Below are 15,028 nucleotides of genomic sequence, written 5' to 3'. Positions count from 1 at the left end.
CAAATACTACTTTGTTATCTACCTCATTGTTAATCATTAGAGAGAGAGAGAGATAGAGAAAATTCAGGCCCTGGAGGCGGACGCATCAGATGCCACCGATGTGTTAAAATTCAGATATCGATTCAGCTCCGTAATACACTGGAGTGTGACGCGCTCTGACTAACCATAGGGAGGTGCACCCTTTTCTTTTGGTTCTTTTCCCATCAAGTATAAGGAGTTGAGTGAGGCCGTTGCAAAAAAACAGACGGGTCCTTCAAGGGAATGCATCTGACCGGAGCTCCGCAAAACTAAACTGAATGAAACAAAAGACCATCAGTCCCCCTGGGAGAAGACGAAGGAGGGAAAAACATACTTGAGATTTGTGATCATTTATTTCATGTTTCACAGAGCGAGTGAGACTGCCGAATGATGCCTTGGAATTGGGTGGTGCAGTCAATATTTAGCTATATGGACACTGTTGTTGGCACTCACTTCCTGGGCCACGAACTCAAGTGGAGATGCTATTTCACTTTTGGAGAAATCAAATAGTTTGAGTGTGGGAAGCAATGAGCTTCCACAGGGTTACATCAGTTTGGAATGGTAAGCAATGAGCTTCCACAGGGTTATGTCAGTTTGGAATGGTAGGCAAGTACAGTGATTAATATGAAGTGTAAACTCTGGATGCTTGACTGATGACTTCTACCTCAAATGTATACTGTTTTATACTGTACATGTACTGATTATAATGTAAATACTGTAAACGTGTACACAATTCATCATATGAATCACCTTGCTTAGTTTTACAGCAGTATTGTCCAGTGAGATCACATCTGTAAGACATTTTTACCTGTGGGCTCACCTATAGCAGCTTTACAGAATCTCAAACATCCTTTCACTGGCAGATATTAACTGAACTGCTACCCTCCATTCATTAGAAAGTAATTACTCATATAAGGCGTTTACTCCATCGACTCCTCTCTTTTACCAGGTGCAGAATCCTATAACTTCATATCTGGAAAAGCACAGTGGTGGTGTGTGCTGCGCGTTACTATACTGTACCAGACTAAGCTGCCCTGTTTGAACGTGATGCCCTCCAATGCAATCTCCCTCCCCGTCAAAACATCAAGATTACGGGGCTTAAGGTAATGGAAATGGGAGAATCAAAAATCCGGTAGGGAAGTACACAGCGTTGTCTCTGTGAGCACACGCTGTATGGGGTATGTTAGCTTTACTTGATCATTTATACTATTTGTACTATTCATTTACTTCTGGGTTCTATTCCTGTGTCCACACTAGCATACTACATAGAGTGAACCAATGTATTGGGCAGCATTCTACATGGTATGCTAGTTTGGACATCCTTTTTATGTCATTCTTTAGCCTCCACACCTGCAACTATTTTTCAGCCTTCCGCTGTCATCATATTGTACTGTACCAAAGACTTTTAACCTTACCTCAATAGCACCTCGCCACTAAAATGAACTTCGCCTGATTTGCCCTTGTTGTTGGTCTCCATAGAAACTGTCCCATCAAGTCCATTCAATTCAGAGTGGCAGGGAGGGAAGGACTCTTGTCTGATAAGTGTTCTCAAAGTGGTCTCATTTTAATCGATTCTGAGAATGGCCTAGCATAATTACAGTTAATTAGATAACTACTGAGGTACTTTTTCTCGAGGACAGGACGATGATACGCTGATGTAAGCCTGTGGCTAGAGTTTCGAGAGGTAAAATGAACTTCTTCAACTTTAAGTTGAGCTTCATATAGACTAGATAATATGCATGCTAACCTATTCTTGTCAGGTTCAAATAGAGTTGTTTAGCCTTTCAGATATGACTCGATGCTTATATCACCATGCTTCTTTATTTGAAGTAGAAATGAAGAGGTAAATTAAATGTCACATCACACTTAAGCTTTAGTAAACTCATTTGAAATGTGTTGGCATACAAAGGGCCTAATTCAATCCAAACACGTGGACATACCGATACCAAACACTGGTATCGGTATGTGACAAAAAATAAAATGTATATGCCGATTACTTAATCAGTGTTATACTGGGGAAACATCATTGATTGCTTTGGTATTAGTGCAACAACACTGATTGCCTTCTGGTAGTGTAATGGAAATGTTATATTTGATATAAAAAAAAACGGAAAACTAGAAAAAATAGTAAATCCTAGTGGCCAGTATTTTCTGACACCTCTCTGTATAATCTTAATCTGCTGGGAAAGGCTGCCTGGGCTCAAGGCACTAAATTGTCAGCACCCTTCAATCAGCTTGGCATCGTGAGTCAGTCTGCACACCCACACATTGCAGAGGTGACCGAATGTATTTGACCGCAGCTCCAGCTCATGTAAACATAAAGAATCCTGTTATATGTCTGCTTATTTGGAGTGTGTGACAATGCACACACCCCCACACACACAGTTTTTTGTTGCGTTACAGATTTTAAAAGTGGCTTTTTTGTGGCCAGTTAGCATTTATACAGCCTGAGGTCTTGTGCATCAGATGTAGGAGCTATCTTGAAACAAGAAAGAAGTCAATATAGTGTAAGCAACAGCTGAATGTGATAATTGCTTCAGGTTGCAAAGGGAGTCTCGGATGTTCTACTCATTACACTGTAATTCAGCCATCACTCTTTTGTTGTAAGCCAGAGCCATTGTTGTACAATCAGTCTACTGAATTCGCCATCTGGTAGTTTGCTTGTTTGCTCATCTTTGAGAAATGTTTGACACATTTCGCACACACACGTTTCTTTTGTGGTGTCATTTAGTAGTCAATAGGTAACAATGTCTTTGAATGGTGCAGTCCTTCAATCTCTGTTTCCGCCCACAGTTCGTAAACAGCTGGGCGGCCCCTGGCAAATGTCTATGCCAATACTTTGTTTACAAACATAAATCTTAGTATAGGGCCTCAGTTTGGCCAATGGAGTGCAACTGTAAGTAAGCTTTGGAAATGAACCTACAATCTTTTACAGTGTAAACATGATTTGTCCCTTTGGAATGCTGACAATAGTGATGTTGATCATGAATGATGATGATGATGATGCTTGATTGGTCCTTAAAATGACACTATATCAGGGATCATCCATTAGATTCAGCCGCGGGGCAATTTTTTCTTGAGCGGATGGTCGGTCGGCCAAAACGTAGACTGCAAATTGACTACAAGAAGTCCAAACATATATAATGCTTGACTAAAACATAATCATTTCAAGCAATCCTTAATTTGTATACGATCACCTGTCTCTATTTTGCGTGGGAATACTTTCTTTAATTAAAGAATAGATTTCTTCAATTACAATCACTTGGAGCCGATTTCCTGGTGTTTCTTCAGTCTATTATGCCCAGCATAATACATTTTTTGCACAGAAAACTTGGCGGGCCGCCAGCTGGGGAACCCTGCACTATATCATAGGTTCCATAGGGTTTACGATAGACCAGGAGTCACACAATCAAACACGCCTACAAATATGTGCACTGTGAAGTCATCTGCTCTGTATCTGCAGATCTGAGACTACTGTGTCTGCGTACAGTTTCGGACGGCACATAATGCAACAACAACAAAAACGTCACTACCGACTGCGTTATCTCACACCGCACAGCAAAACGTATCTCCTTGAGTCCCGGCCTGACAATGATGCATCGTCCAAATCGTTCCTATTGATCCCCACCATTATAAACTATAATTCCACTTAATTAGTTGCCTTCACGGTCAACAAGATGGATTTGAAGCCTGCGAGTGTTGTCAACTTTAAGTGTAATTACTCACTACTGAATAATAATGGAGCCTAGTTTAGTTTAAAACGATGACCCCCCCCCCCCCCCCCCCCACACACACACCCCATCCTCCCCTCTTTTTGTACCTTCTCAAATTTAGAGAGTGCCTGAATCCACAGCTAAATTCAACGATTTTATGTTAACAGTAGAATGGGTCCATGGAGTCTCTGGAGTTGAAAAAAGGAACATTTTGCTGGCGGAGCTGCTTGCCTCAGCACCGAGGGGCAGCACGTTTTAAATGCTCTGCTTTCACCCGGAATGGCCCACAAGAGGGATGCCAGGGGGTCTTTTGATGCAGGGAACCTGGGGATTTTGTGGCCATTCATCACGTTAATGAGTCACTTCATTGATTTACCCCCAAAATAGGAGTTTGTTCAAAAGTTCCACCCTGCTATCATAATTTGTTTCTTGAATTTTGGCTGAAGCTAGCAATTTGTCCTAACAAAAACTAATGGTTGGGGAGTTGATACAGTGACATACAGGCTTGTGGTTTATGAGAATATGTTTATGATAATATTGAGCACTTCTCAATCTTGGTTTCCACCCAAAGTGAGCCATGGAAGGCTACTACAGCAAAAAAATAAAAGTATTGAAGGTTACATTTGACAAACCAACCACAGTTTACAAAAACAAATATAAGGGGCAGAAACAGAGGTTGAGGACATTGCTTTAGCTGTCTGTCTTATTGTATTGTTTGTAATATAAGTGTTTTTAGGACCCATGTTGGGTGGCCTTGTGTCAGACCACTGAGAAGTAGGAGAGATTCAAATGGAGGCAGGATATTGGAGCGCGGAATACATTTTACCGAGGAATCCAAATCTGTGATATTACCATTTTGGGGGTGAGCGGATTTAAAGGAAGATGGACTGATAAATCTTGGGCCAGGTGGAATAGATGAATCCAAAAGTTATTTACCCATTTTAATTGGAAATGTCTGTCACACTGAAGTGGCCTCGCTACCAAGCCAACTCTGGGAAAAGTCATGATCCTTCTACCTTGATCAGCGGCAGGTATTTTATGGAGGGTGATATGCTGCATGTCAGCCACATCTTTAGATTTATTCAGGCAATATATTCTGACGTTCAAGAGATCAAGTGTGTTGTGTAATATTTGACTGAGGCCAGCTTGTTAGTCCTATTGCATATGCTGCTTATGCACTTTCAACATGATGAACCCTTTCTATCACAGTATAGCACTGGGTTACTTTGCATCTTAATGAGTTCATTGGACAATGAGGAAGTTGAGACAGTTCAAAGTCAACAGGTTCACTAATCAAGTCATTTTCAAGTAGAGCAGCTATTGTTTGATGTAATTCTAAAATAATTATTTGGTGGGTGCTTTTATTTGTCCTACTTTAAGCATGTGTGATTTGGAAATGTGTTTTTTGCATATCCCGACTCCCTCTGAGACACCCTCGGAGAATGGGGTCAGAGCCAGGCATCAGCCATTATCAACGGCGGCCCTGGAGCAATTAGGTTTAAGTACCTTGCTCAAGGGCACATCAACATATTTTTCACCTTGTCGGCTCTGGGATTTGAACTACAGACATGTCGGTTACTTGCCAAACACTTTGAGGTGATTTACACATAGTAAGTCATACTCAAGGTAATATAAAAGATAAACTAGGTGGTTAATAATTAGTTAGAATTAGTTTAGTCCTTAGAAAGGAAATTTAGAGACATCAACTGACTCTGTCATTAAACCCAATGCTTAAGGTGATGCCAGTTGCTAATGACATGTTCTACTGGCCTAGGCTGTTAATTCTAGACTGAACTGAACAGACTGAGACCCCTAGGCCCCTTGAGCCAACCCCTAGGCTCATCTCCTCAGACACTTTAATCCCCTATGGGTGCCAGGGGCCTTGTCAATCTCCCACTCCCTCCTCCCTCTCTTCCCCACTCCGACTCCCATCCCTGGGCTATCACACTCACTGTCCTGCCTGTCTGGGGCTCTGAGTGACACGCTGGCGAGGCGTTGGCTGGATGTGCTCCGTCTGGAGCCGGTCCAACAACTACGGACACTCTGGACCCTGATGATGCCATGTTGGGACAGCCGTGGCTGTTTTGGAGCCTGGGAGTGTGGGAGATGAGTCGGTGGACTGTTGGGGGACTCTGTGTGTGTGTGTGTGTGTGTGTGTGTGTGTGTGTGTGTGTGTGTGTGTGTGTGTGTGTGTGTGTGTGTGTGTGTGTGTGTGTGTGTGTGTGTGAGAGAGAGAGTGAATGCGAAGTTACTAAAATGAGATTCAGACACAGATCTGGGGATAATGTCAAACAGACTTGCTTTTACAAGCTGTGATTTTTGCAAACAAAATACAGATATCTTCTTCGAGATACTCGATTAGATTGGAAGTGCCAAAAATACAAGTGCTCTATATTATAAAAGTATTCAATCAATAAATTGAAAGCCCTTCAAAATAAAATGAACAAGTGCCAAACAAAATAGAGTTAACACTCATCCTGGAGGGGATGGCCGTCATTTAACGGGCTCCTGGATAATTGTGCTACTTTGTGTGTTTTTTTTGCTCTGTTGTTGATGGTTTTTGTACTTAATGTTTCATCCATAATTTCCTATGACATTAGACATTACCAACAACGACGAGACGGCCTACAGGGAGGAGGTGAGGGCCCTCGGAGTGTGGTGTCAGGAAAATAACCTCACACTCAACGTCAACAAAACTAAGGAGATGATTGTGGACTTCAGGAAACAGCAGAGGGAACACCCCCCCTATCCACATCGATGGAACAGTAGTGGAGAGGGTAGCAAGTTTTAAGTTCCTTGGCATACACATCACGGACAAACTGAATTGGTCCACCCACACAGACAGCATTGTGAAGAAGGCGCAGCAGCGCCTCTTCAACCTCAGGAGGCTGAAGAAATTCGGCTTGTCACCAAAAGCACTCACAAACTTCTACAGATGCGCAATCGAGAGCATCCTGGCGGGCTGTATCACCGCCTGGTACGGCAACTGCTCCGCCCTCAACCGTAAGGCTCTCCAGAGGGTAGTGAGGTCTGCACAACGCATCACCGGGGGCAAACTACCTGCCCTCCAGGACACCTACACCACCCGATGTCACAGGAAGGCCATAAAGATCATCAAGGACATCAACCACCCGAGCCACTGCCTGTTCACCCCGCTATCATCCAGAAGGCGAGGTCAGTACAGGTGCATCAAAGCTGGGACCGAGAGACTGAAAAACAGCTTCTCAAGGCCATCAGACTGTTAAACAGCCACCACTAACATTGAGTGGCTGCTGCCAACACACTGACACTGACTCAACTCCAGCCACTTTAATAATGGGAATTGATTGGAAATTATGTAAATATATCACTAGCCACTTTAAACAATGCTACCTTATATAATGTTACTTACCCTACATTATTCATCTCATATGCATACGTATATACTGTACTCTATATCATCGACTCTATCCTTATGTAATACATGTATCACTAGCCACTTTAACTATGCCACTTTGTTTACATACTCATCTCATATGTATATACTGTACTCGATACCATCTACTGTATCTTGCCTATGCTGCTCTGAACCATCACTCATTCATATATCCTTATGTACATATTCTTTATCCCCTCACACTGTGTACAAGACAGTAGTTTTGGAATTGTTAGTTAGATTACTTGTTGGTTATTACTGCATTGTCGGAACTAGAAGCACAAGCATTTCGCTACACTCGCATTAACATCTGCTAACCATGTATGTGACAAATAAAATTTGATTTGATTTGATTTGATTTGAACAGCGATAACTCACCTCGAACTGGACGAGGATTTTTCTTTAATGAGTCGGACGCTAAGGATCTCTCCGCACCGGTGGGGATCAACAACCTCTCCCTCAATGTGATCAAGACAAAAGAGCTAATTGTGGACTACAAGGCAAGGAGGACTGAGCACGCTCCCATTCACATCGACGGGGCTGTAGTGGAGCGAGTCGAGAGCTTCAAACTCCTTGGTGTCCACATCACCACCACAAACCAAAGCATGGCACTAAGACCGCACTCAATGAACTGTATAAGGCCATAAGCAAACAAGAAAATGCTCATCCAGAGGCGGCACTCCTAGTGGCTGGGGACTTTAATGCAGAAAATTGAAATCAGTTTTGCCAAATGTCTGCCAGATGTGCAACTAGAAAAAAAAAAAAACTCTAGTCACCTTTACTCCACACACAGAGACACATAAAAAGCTCTCCCTCACCCTCCATTTGGCAACTCTGACCATAACTATATCCTCCTCATTCCTGCTTACAAGCAAAACCTCAAACAGGAAGTACCATTGTCTGTTGAAGCGGTTGCTAAGCCACAGGACTGTGTCACTAGCGCAGACTGGAATATGTTCCGGGACTCATCCGATGGCATTGAGGAGTATACCACATAAGTCACAAGCTTCATTAATAAGTGCATCAACGACGTCGTCTCCACAGTAAAAGTACGTACATATCCCAACCAGAAGCCATGGATTACAGGCAACATCCGCACTGAGCTAAAGGCTAGAGCTTCCACTTTAAAGGAGCAGGACACTAATCCGGATGCTTATAAGAAATCCTGCTACGCCCTCCGACAAACCATTCATGAGAGCCCTTGCTGTTCCAGATGACTGTGTGATTAAACACCGTAGCCGACGTGAGTAAGACCTTTAAACAGGTGAGTAAGACAAAATAGCTAATCATGGACTACAAGGCAAGGAGGACTGAGCACGCTCCCATTCACATCAACAGAGCTGTAGTGGAGCAGGTCGAGAGCTTCAAATTCCTTGGTGTCCACATCCCTAAGGACCTGTCATGGTCCAAACACACCAAGACAGAAGAGGGCATAACAATGCCTGTTCCTCCTCAATAGGCAGAACATATTTGTCATGGGACCTCAGATCCTTAAAAGGTTCTACAGCTGCACCTTGACAGCATCCTGACTTGTTGCATCACCGCTTGGTATGGCAACTTTGCAAGGCGCTACAGTACATCACTTGGGCTGAGCTTCCTGCCATCCAGGACCTCTATACCAGATGGTGTCAGAGGAAGGCCCTGAAAATTGTCAAAGACTCCAGCCACTCAAGTCATAAACTGTTCTCTCTGCTACTGCATGGCAAGAGGTACGGGAGTGCCAAGTCTGGGACCAAAAGGCTCCTTAACAGCTTCTAACCCCAAGCCAGGGAAATCAAATTGCTACCCAGACTATTTGCATTTGACTCGCCTAATGAATTATTTAATTATTCTCTTGCACAATCTCAATGAACACTCACGGACATAGACACGTGGATATTATCAAATGTCATGGTATCCAATTGGTAGGTACAGTCTTGTCTCATTGCTGCAACTCCAGTTCGGACTCAGCAGAGGTGAAGGTCAAGAACCGTTCGTCCTCCGAAAGACACCAATGTGTCAGAGGAAACACTGTACACCTGGAGACCATGTCAGCGTGCATGCACCTGGCCCACCACAGGAATCGCTAGAGAGCGATGGGCCAATTGGTCACTGCCAGCTGAGACTTGAACCAGGCTCGCTAGTGGTACAGCTAGCACTGCAATGCAGTGCCTTAAACCACTGCGCCACTCGGGAGACCACACACACATGGATGTTGACGCCAAACACACACACACACACACACACACACACACACACACACACACACACACGCAGGCACGCACGCACGCACACACGCACACACTTCACATACGCTGCTGCTACTCAGTTTATTATCTATCCTGATTGCCTAGTCATGTTTACCCCTACTTACACACAGTGCTTAATTTGAGCCGGATCCTTCCGGAACAGAAAACGGTGTTCCGGCGCCTATTTGCCCAGATCGAGTACCTCTCACAGCATGATTTATTAATTATTTCACTGTTAGCACTGCATACATTCTAATAAAAAGCGATCTGCATTATATCAAGTTGTCCCATTGCTATTTCTCCCGCCCCCCACAGAAAGACCATCATGTAAAAGCGCGGTCCTTCTATGTAACCCTCCTATCCTGCCACACTGATTTCAGACCTGCTCTCTTATTTGAACATGGAGGTTATGGGGACGTCCGGTGTTGTCAGTAAATTTTCTTTACACCGGTCTTGGTAGTGGAGGTCAGCTAGTGAAGAGGTCCCTACGTAATCACGTCACGTAGCCTAGTCTAGTCGTCTCCCTACTGAATTAGAGTTGTGGGAAAGCCAAATAAAACATTGATAAGAACAGGCAATCGAGTTGGACATTTTTCAACCCAAAAATCCAGAGAAAGATGGTGAATCGAACCCAGAACGAGCCAAAGAACGTTCAATGCCGGAGAAGAGGAGTGAGGTGCAAACTGTTTCTGATGGCAACGCTAATCCTGCCAGTTCAGCATCACCCCCGGCACCTCCACCATCTAGTAGTCCTACTAGCGAGTCAGACTCAGCGGGAGAGGGAGACAGGGATCTGGGGGGCAGGGGGGGTAGTGCATCCACCGACGAAGTGCTCGGAGCAGGTGCAATTTGCAGTTTAAGAACAAGCAAACATATAACGCCTGGCTTGTCATGCAGAATTCAAAGTTGGGCTGTACAACATGTAAAAAGGTAGGGAGTTTGGGACTAGAAATGACTGGAGGGATAAAACTAGCAAAAGAGTGGGTGGAATGTTCAGTAAACTAACATCCTATGCATCAGATGTACTAAACAACAACAAAGAGCCCTCAGAAACATGGTTTTTGAACATGCCTGAACCAAGGTGCATTTGGTAGCAGCAAACTTTGTAGACAAGGCTTAGGAGGACACCCAGGTTAACACTCAAAATGAAGGACAAAATAGACACGACAGCCAGAGTCTTCAGAACAGCCTTAGAAGGAGGCTAAACATCACAGCCACATGCTCGCTCATGGCTTTGAGCAAGAAGTTAACTCTCAGGAGTTAAATGGACTTGACATGGGGAGAGTCATTGGAAGGTTTTGAAAACTAAGGTAGGAAATGTTTTGACCTTTACTTTCACAGCACAGAACAAGTTTGTAATCTGAATATGTGCTTCACATTATCACATAAGCAGGAGGCCTATATATTTTCATATGTGTGTTCTGCTGTAGCTTACAGTGATGTCTCTTATTTGAAGATATATTCCGATATTGTGATATTTGTTCTACTGCTACATTGATGTCTTGTAAAATGTATGAAATTCCCACAGCTGAGTATGTGTGCATATGGCGGGTGTTCTGCATTGTCGTCTAAAAATGTTCCTGTACATTGATGTCTTGAAAATTAGGCTGTAAGAAATACGGACTTGTGTCAGCCCCCGAGCTATACTCAAGTATGTGGGCATACTGCAATGACGTCTAAAATGCCTTGGATTAATTATCCCCTTTGGGAGTGCTGTCCGATTCACCACCATAGATAGTAGGCTACTTGTGTCTTATTTTGTGTTTGCACTTTTTTTCTCAATGTGTTCCGGTACCTCAGAGCCCCCCGTATAACACCCCCCCCCCCCCCCCCCACCTTTGACTTGGTACCCATTGTATATAGCCCCGTTATTGTTATTTCATTGTGATACTATTTTTCCTTTTTATTTAGCAAATTTTTCTTACTTACTTTTTTAAAACTCTGCATTGTTGGTTAAGGACGTGTAAGCATTTCACAGTAAGGTCTACCTTCACCTGTTGTATTCGGCGCATGTGATAAATACAATTTCATTTTATTTGAAAGAGTAGCCAATCAGAAGTGTTTTTACTGACTGCAACACTAAAAGTCTCTAGCCCAGCCTCCCATCCACCCTAACAAAACCACACTGTTGTTGTTATTGCACATTTCCTGTCCGGCGATAGTGTCTATCACTGACACCAATCGGCTCGTTCACACCATCTGCCAGTGAGTTACCCAGAGACACCAGAGTGCCAAGGGACACTTTAAATGTGCCACTGCCTTAATGTCCCTTGTGTAACCATCAACAGGCAATGTGTTGCGAGTGAGTCTCTAGTTAAGAACACAGTATAGTAGGGCAAAAAACGTGAGGACAAAGAAGGGATGTAATTAGGAGTGTGGACAGGAAATCACCTGAGGATGTCTTCTCACAAGTAATACAGTCAGGAGTTCACACTTCACCTCAGTGGCAACTGAGAACAGAGGTTGCTTTAAGTGAATGGATTGGATTCCATTTCAATTTAAGTCAAATTAGACCAATTAAACAGAATCCCCATTATGAATCAGATACTGTATATTGTTCAATGTTTTCTTTGAAATACTGACCTTTGCAAGAAATGTACCATATCGCACAGCCAGCTGGCAAAGAGATGGATTTACAAACAGTGCCTTCAGAAATTATTATTCACACTCCTTGACTTTTCCCCAAGAAAATGTGTTACAGCTTGATTTTTAAATGTATTAAATTGAGATTTTGTGCCACTGGAAGACACACAGTATCCCATAATGTCAAAGTGGAATTAGGTTTTGAGGAATGTTTACAAATGAATTAAATATGAAAAGCTCAACTGTCTTGAGTCATTAAGTTGTCAACCCCTTTGTTTGGCAAGCCTACATAAGTTCATGAGTAAACATTTTCTCAACAAGTCACATAATAAATTGCATGGACTCACTCTGTGTGGAATAATAGTGCTCAACATGATTTTTGAATTACTATCTCATCTCTGTACCCCACACATACAATTATCTGTAAGGTACCCTCAGTAAAGCAGTAATTTCAAACATGGATTGAACCACAAAGACCTGGGAACCTATTGTTAGATGGGTAAACATTTAAAAAAGCAGATATTGAATATCTCTTTGAGCATGGTGAAGTTAATATTTACACTTTGGTTGGTGTATAAAAATACCCAGTCATTACAGAAATACAGGCACCCTTCTTAACTCAGTTACCGGAGAGGATTTCACCATGAGGCCAATGTTAACTTTAAAACAGTTACAGTGTTTAATGGCTGTGATAGGAGAACGCTGAGGATGGATCAATAACATTGTAATTACTCCAAAAAATTAACCTAAATGACAGAGTGAAAAGAAGGAAGCCTGTACAGAATCCAAAAATATTCCAAAACATGCACCCTGTTTGCATTAAGGTTAAACTGCAAAACATTTGGCGAAGAAATTAACTATGTCCTGAATACAAAGTGTTATGTTTGTGTCAAGTCCAACACAACACATCACTGAGTACCACTCTTCATATTTTCAAGCATGGTGGTGGCTGCATCATGTTATGGGTATACTTATCATCAGCAAGGACGAGGACGTTTTTTGGGGATAAAAATAAATGGAATAGAGCTAAGCACTGGCTGGTTCAGTCTGCTTTCCAACAGACACAGATACAAACCCACCTTTCAGCAGGACAATAACATAAAACACAAGGCCAAATCTACACTGGTGTTTCTTACCAAGAAGACATTGAATGTTCCTGACTGGCCTAGTTACAGTTTTGACTTATATTTGGCTTGAAAATCTATGGCAAGACTTGAAAATGGCTGTCTAGCAATGATCAACAAACAACTTGACAGAGCTTGAAAAATGTAAAACATAATAATGTGCAAACATTGTACAATCCAGGTGTGCACAGCTCTTAGAGACTTACCCAGAAAGACTAACATCTGTAGTCGCTGCAAAGGTGATTCTAACGTGTATTGACTAGGGTGTGAATGCTTATGTAAATGAGATATTTCTGTATTTCATTTTCAATAAATTATCAAACATTTCTAACAACATGTTTTCACTTTGTCATTATGGGGTATTGTGTGTAGATCGGTGAGAGAAAAACATCAATTTAATCCATTTCGAATTCGGGTTGTAACACAAAAAAAAGTGTAATAAATCAAGGGTTAGGAATACTTTCTAAACACGCTGTATCTAGGCCTAAATCAAGACGCTGTTTGATTGTTTTAAGTATAGGTTTACACGACAATGACAGACATGACAGACATGTAATGCGCTGCTCAGCCACTTTGTCAAGTTACTGATAAACATAGTGGTTTAATGTTATGGTAATTTAAAAGCAGACTGTCTTTGAGGAAAGAATTTCATCATGGTTGATTCTGTCTCTATGCATTTTTCTTAGAAGAGCCTACTGGCACACAACTTCAAAACAAAGCCTGTGATTTGAGGGTCTTGTTTCATGTCACTGTTTTCACTGTTGTCACTGTTTTCACATGCAACAGGGGAAAGAGAGAGCTTCATGTGTTGCTCAAGGTTCTTTTAGGTACTTCCCCATCTCCCATCCCCCTGCACAATTAATTCGATTTTGGGGGGTTTTATCAAGAGGTAGCCGTGCAAAGTGGCATGACAGAAAAATGGTCCAGAACCCGAGGCTTTCCTTCAGCTGGATGTCGTCACCACAACCCAGTGTATCTATGGGGCAGAGGATAAGCATGTTTCAACCAAAATGAGGACAGAATCAAATCACAACGTTGGAATAAAAAGTGACAGAGCAGCACTGAGACTGAGATAGGGTTGGGAATAAATCCTAAACATGCATGTTTGAAAGTACGAAAAATACATGAGCAGATTCCACAGTTAGTGTTTAGCAGAAACATGTCAAAACCTTCTTTCTTCTTTCGAAGACAACAGAAGACAATATGTTACTACAGAAAGTAATCAAAGCATTTCTAGGAAAAAAATACCCGCTGAACATATTGGACCTGTGCGTTCGGACCTGCTTCCCAAACTATTGATATCAATCCAGACGTTTGACACATAATCCGGGTAGCAGAAATTCATCAAAGTAATGATTGAATAATTATCTCAAGTGCAATTAATTAAACACGCCAATGAACTCATCTTCAACAGCTGTCCAAGCTTCACCACTTAATCACAAACAAATTGAGGACGCGGAGTGCATGCAATAATCTCTGCAAAGTGCATTGTTTACTAACAGTAATTACTATCACACTGTGCTCTGTGTATTAGCGAGCCAAGTGACTACTACACAGTGCTAAAATTGAAGTTTATTTCCAAAATGCTATATCCACATTTTTTTTTCACCAGAAATGATTGCTTCTATGATTTTGCATTCATAGATTTTAGGTGTGTATTAAAATGTTTTTCTTTGGAAAATGCCTTCAGAAAGCCTTCATACCCCTTGACTTTTTCCACATTGTGTTGTGTAACAGCCTGAATTCAAAATTGATTAAATTTACATTTTGGGTCACTGGCCAACACACAATACCCCATAATGTAATAGTGGAATTATGCTTTTAGAATTTTTTACTAATTAATAACAAATTAAAAACTGAAATGTTTTGAGTTAATAAGTATTAAACTCCTTTATTATGGCAAGCCTAAATACAGTGCCTTGCGAAAGTATTCGGCCCCCTCGAACT

General features: G+C 42.1%; 1 protein-coding gene across 15 annotated transcripts in view; it reads right to left on the bottom strand.

The window, feature by feature from the left end:
• LOC110500605 (receptor-type tyrosine-protein phosphatase delta) overlaps positions 1–15,028 on the bottom strand; it is a 612,371-nt gene that overhangs the window by 318,005 nt on the left and 279,338 nt on the right. The window lies entirely within an intron of this gene.

Source organism: Oncorhynchus mykiss, chromosome 21 (genome assembly GCF_057628025.1).
Source record: "Oncorhynchus mykiss isolate SJ-2025 chromosome 21, ASM5762802v1, whole genome shotgun sequence".
NCBI lineage: Eukaryota > Metazoa > Chordata > Actinopteri > Salmoniformes > Salmonidae > Oncorhynchus > Oncorhynchus mykiss.
The sequence above is the reverse complement of the archived record's forward strand: the minus strand, read 5'-3'. Positions and strand labels throughout refer to the sequence as shown.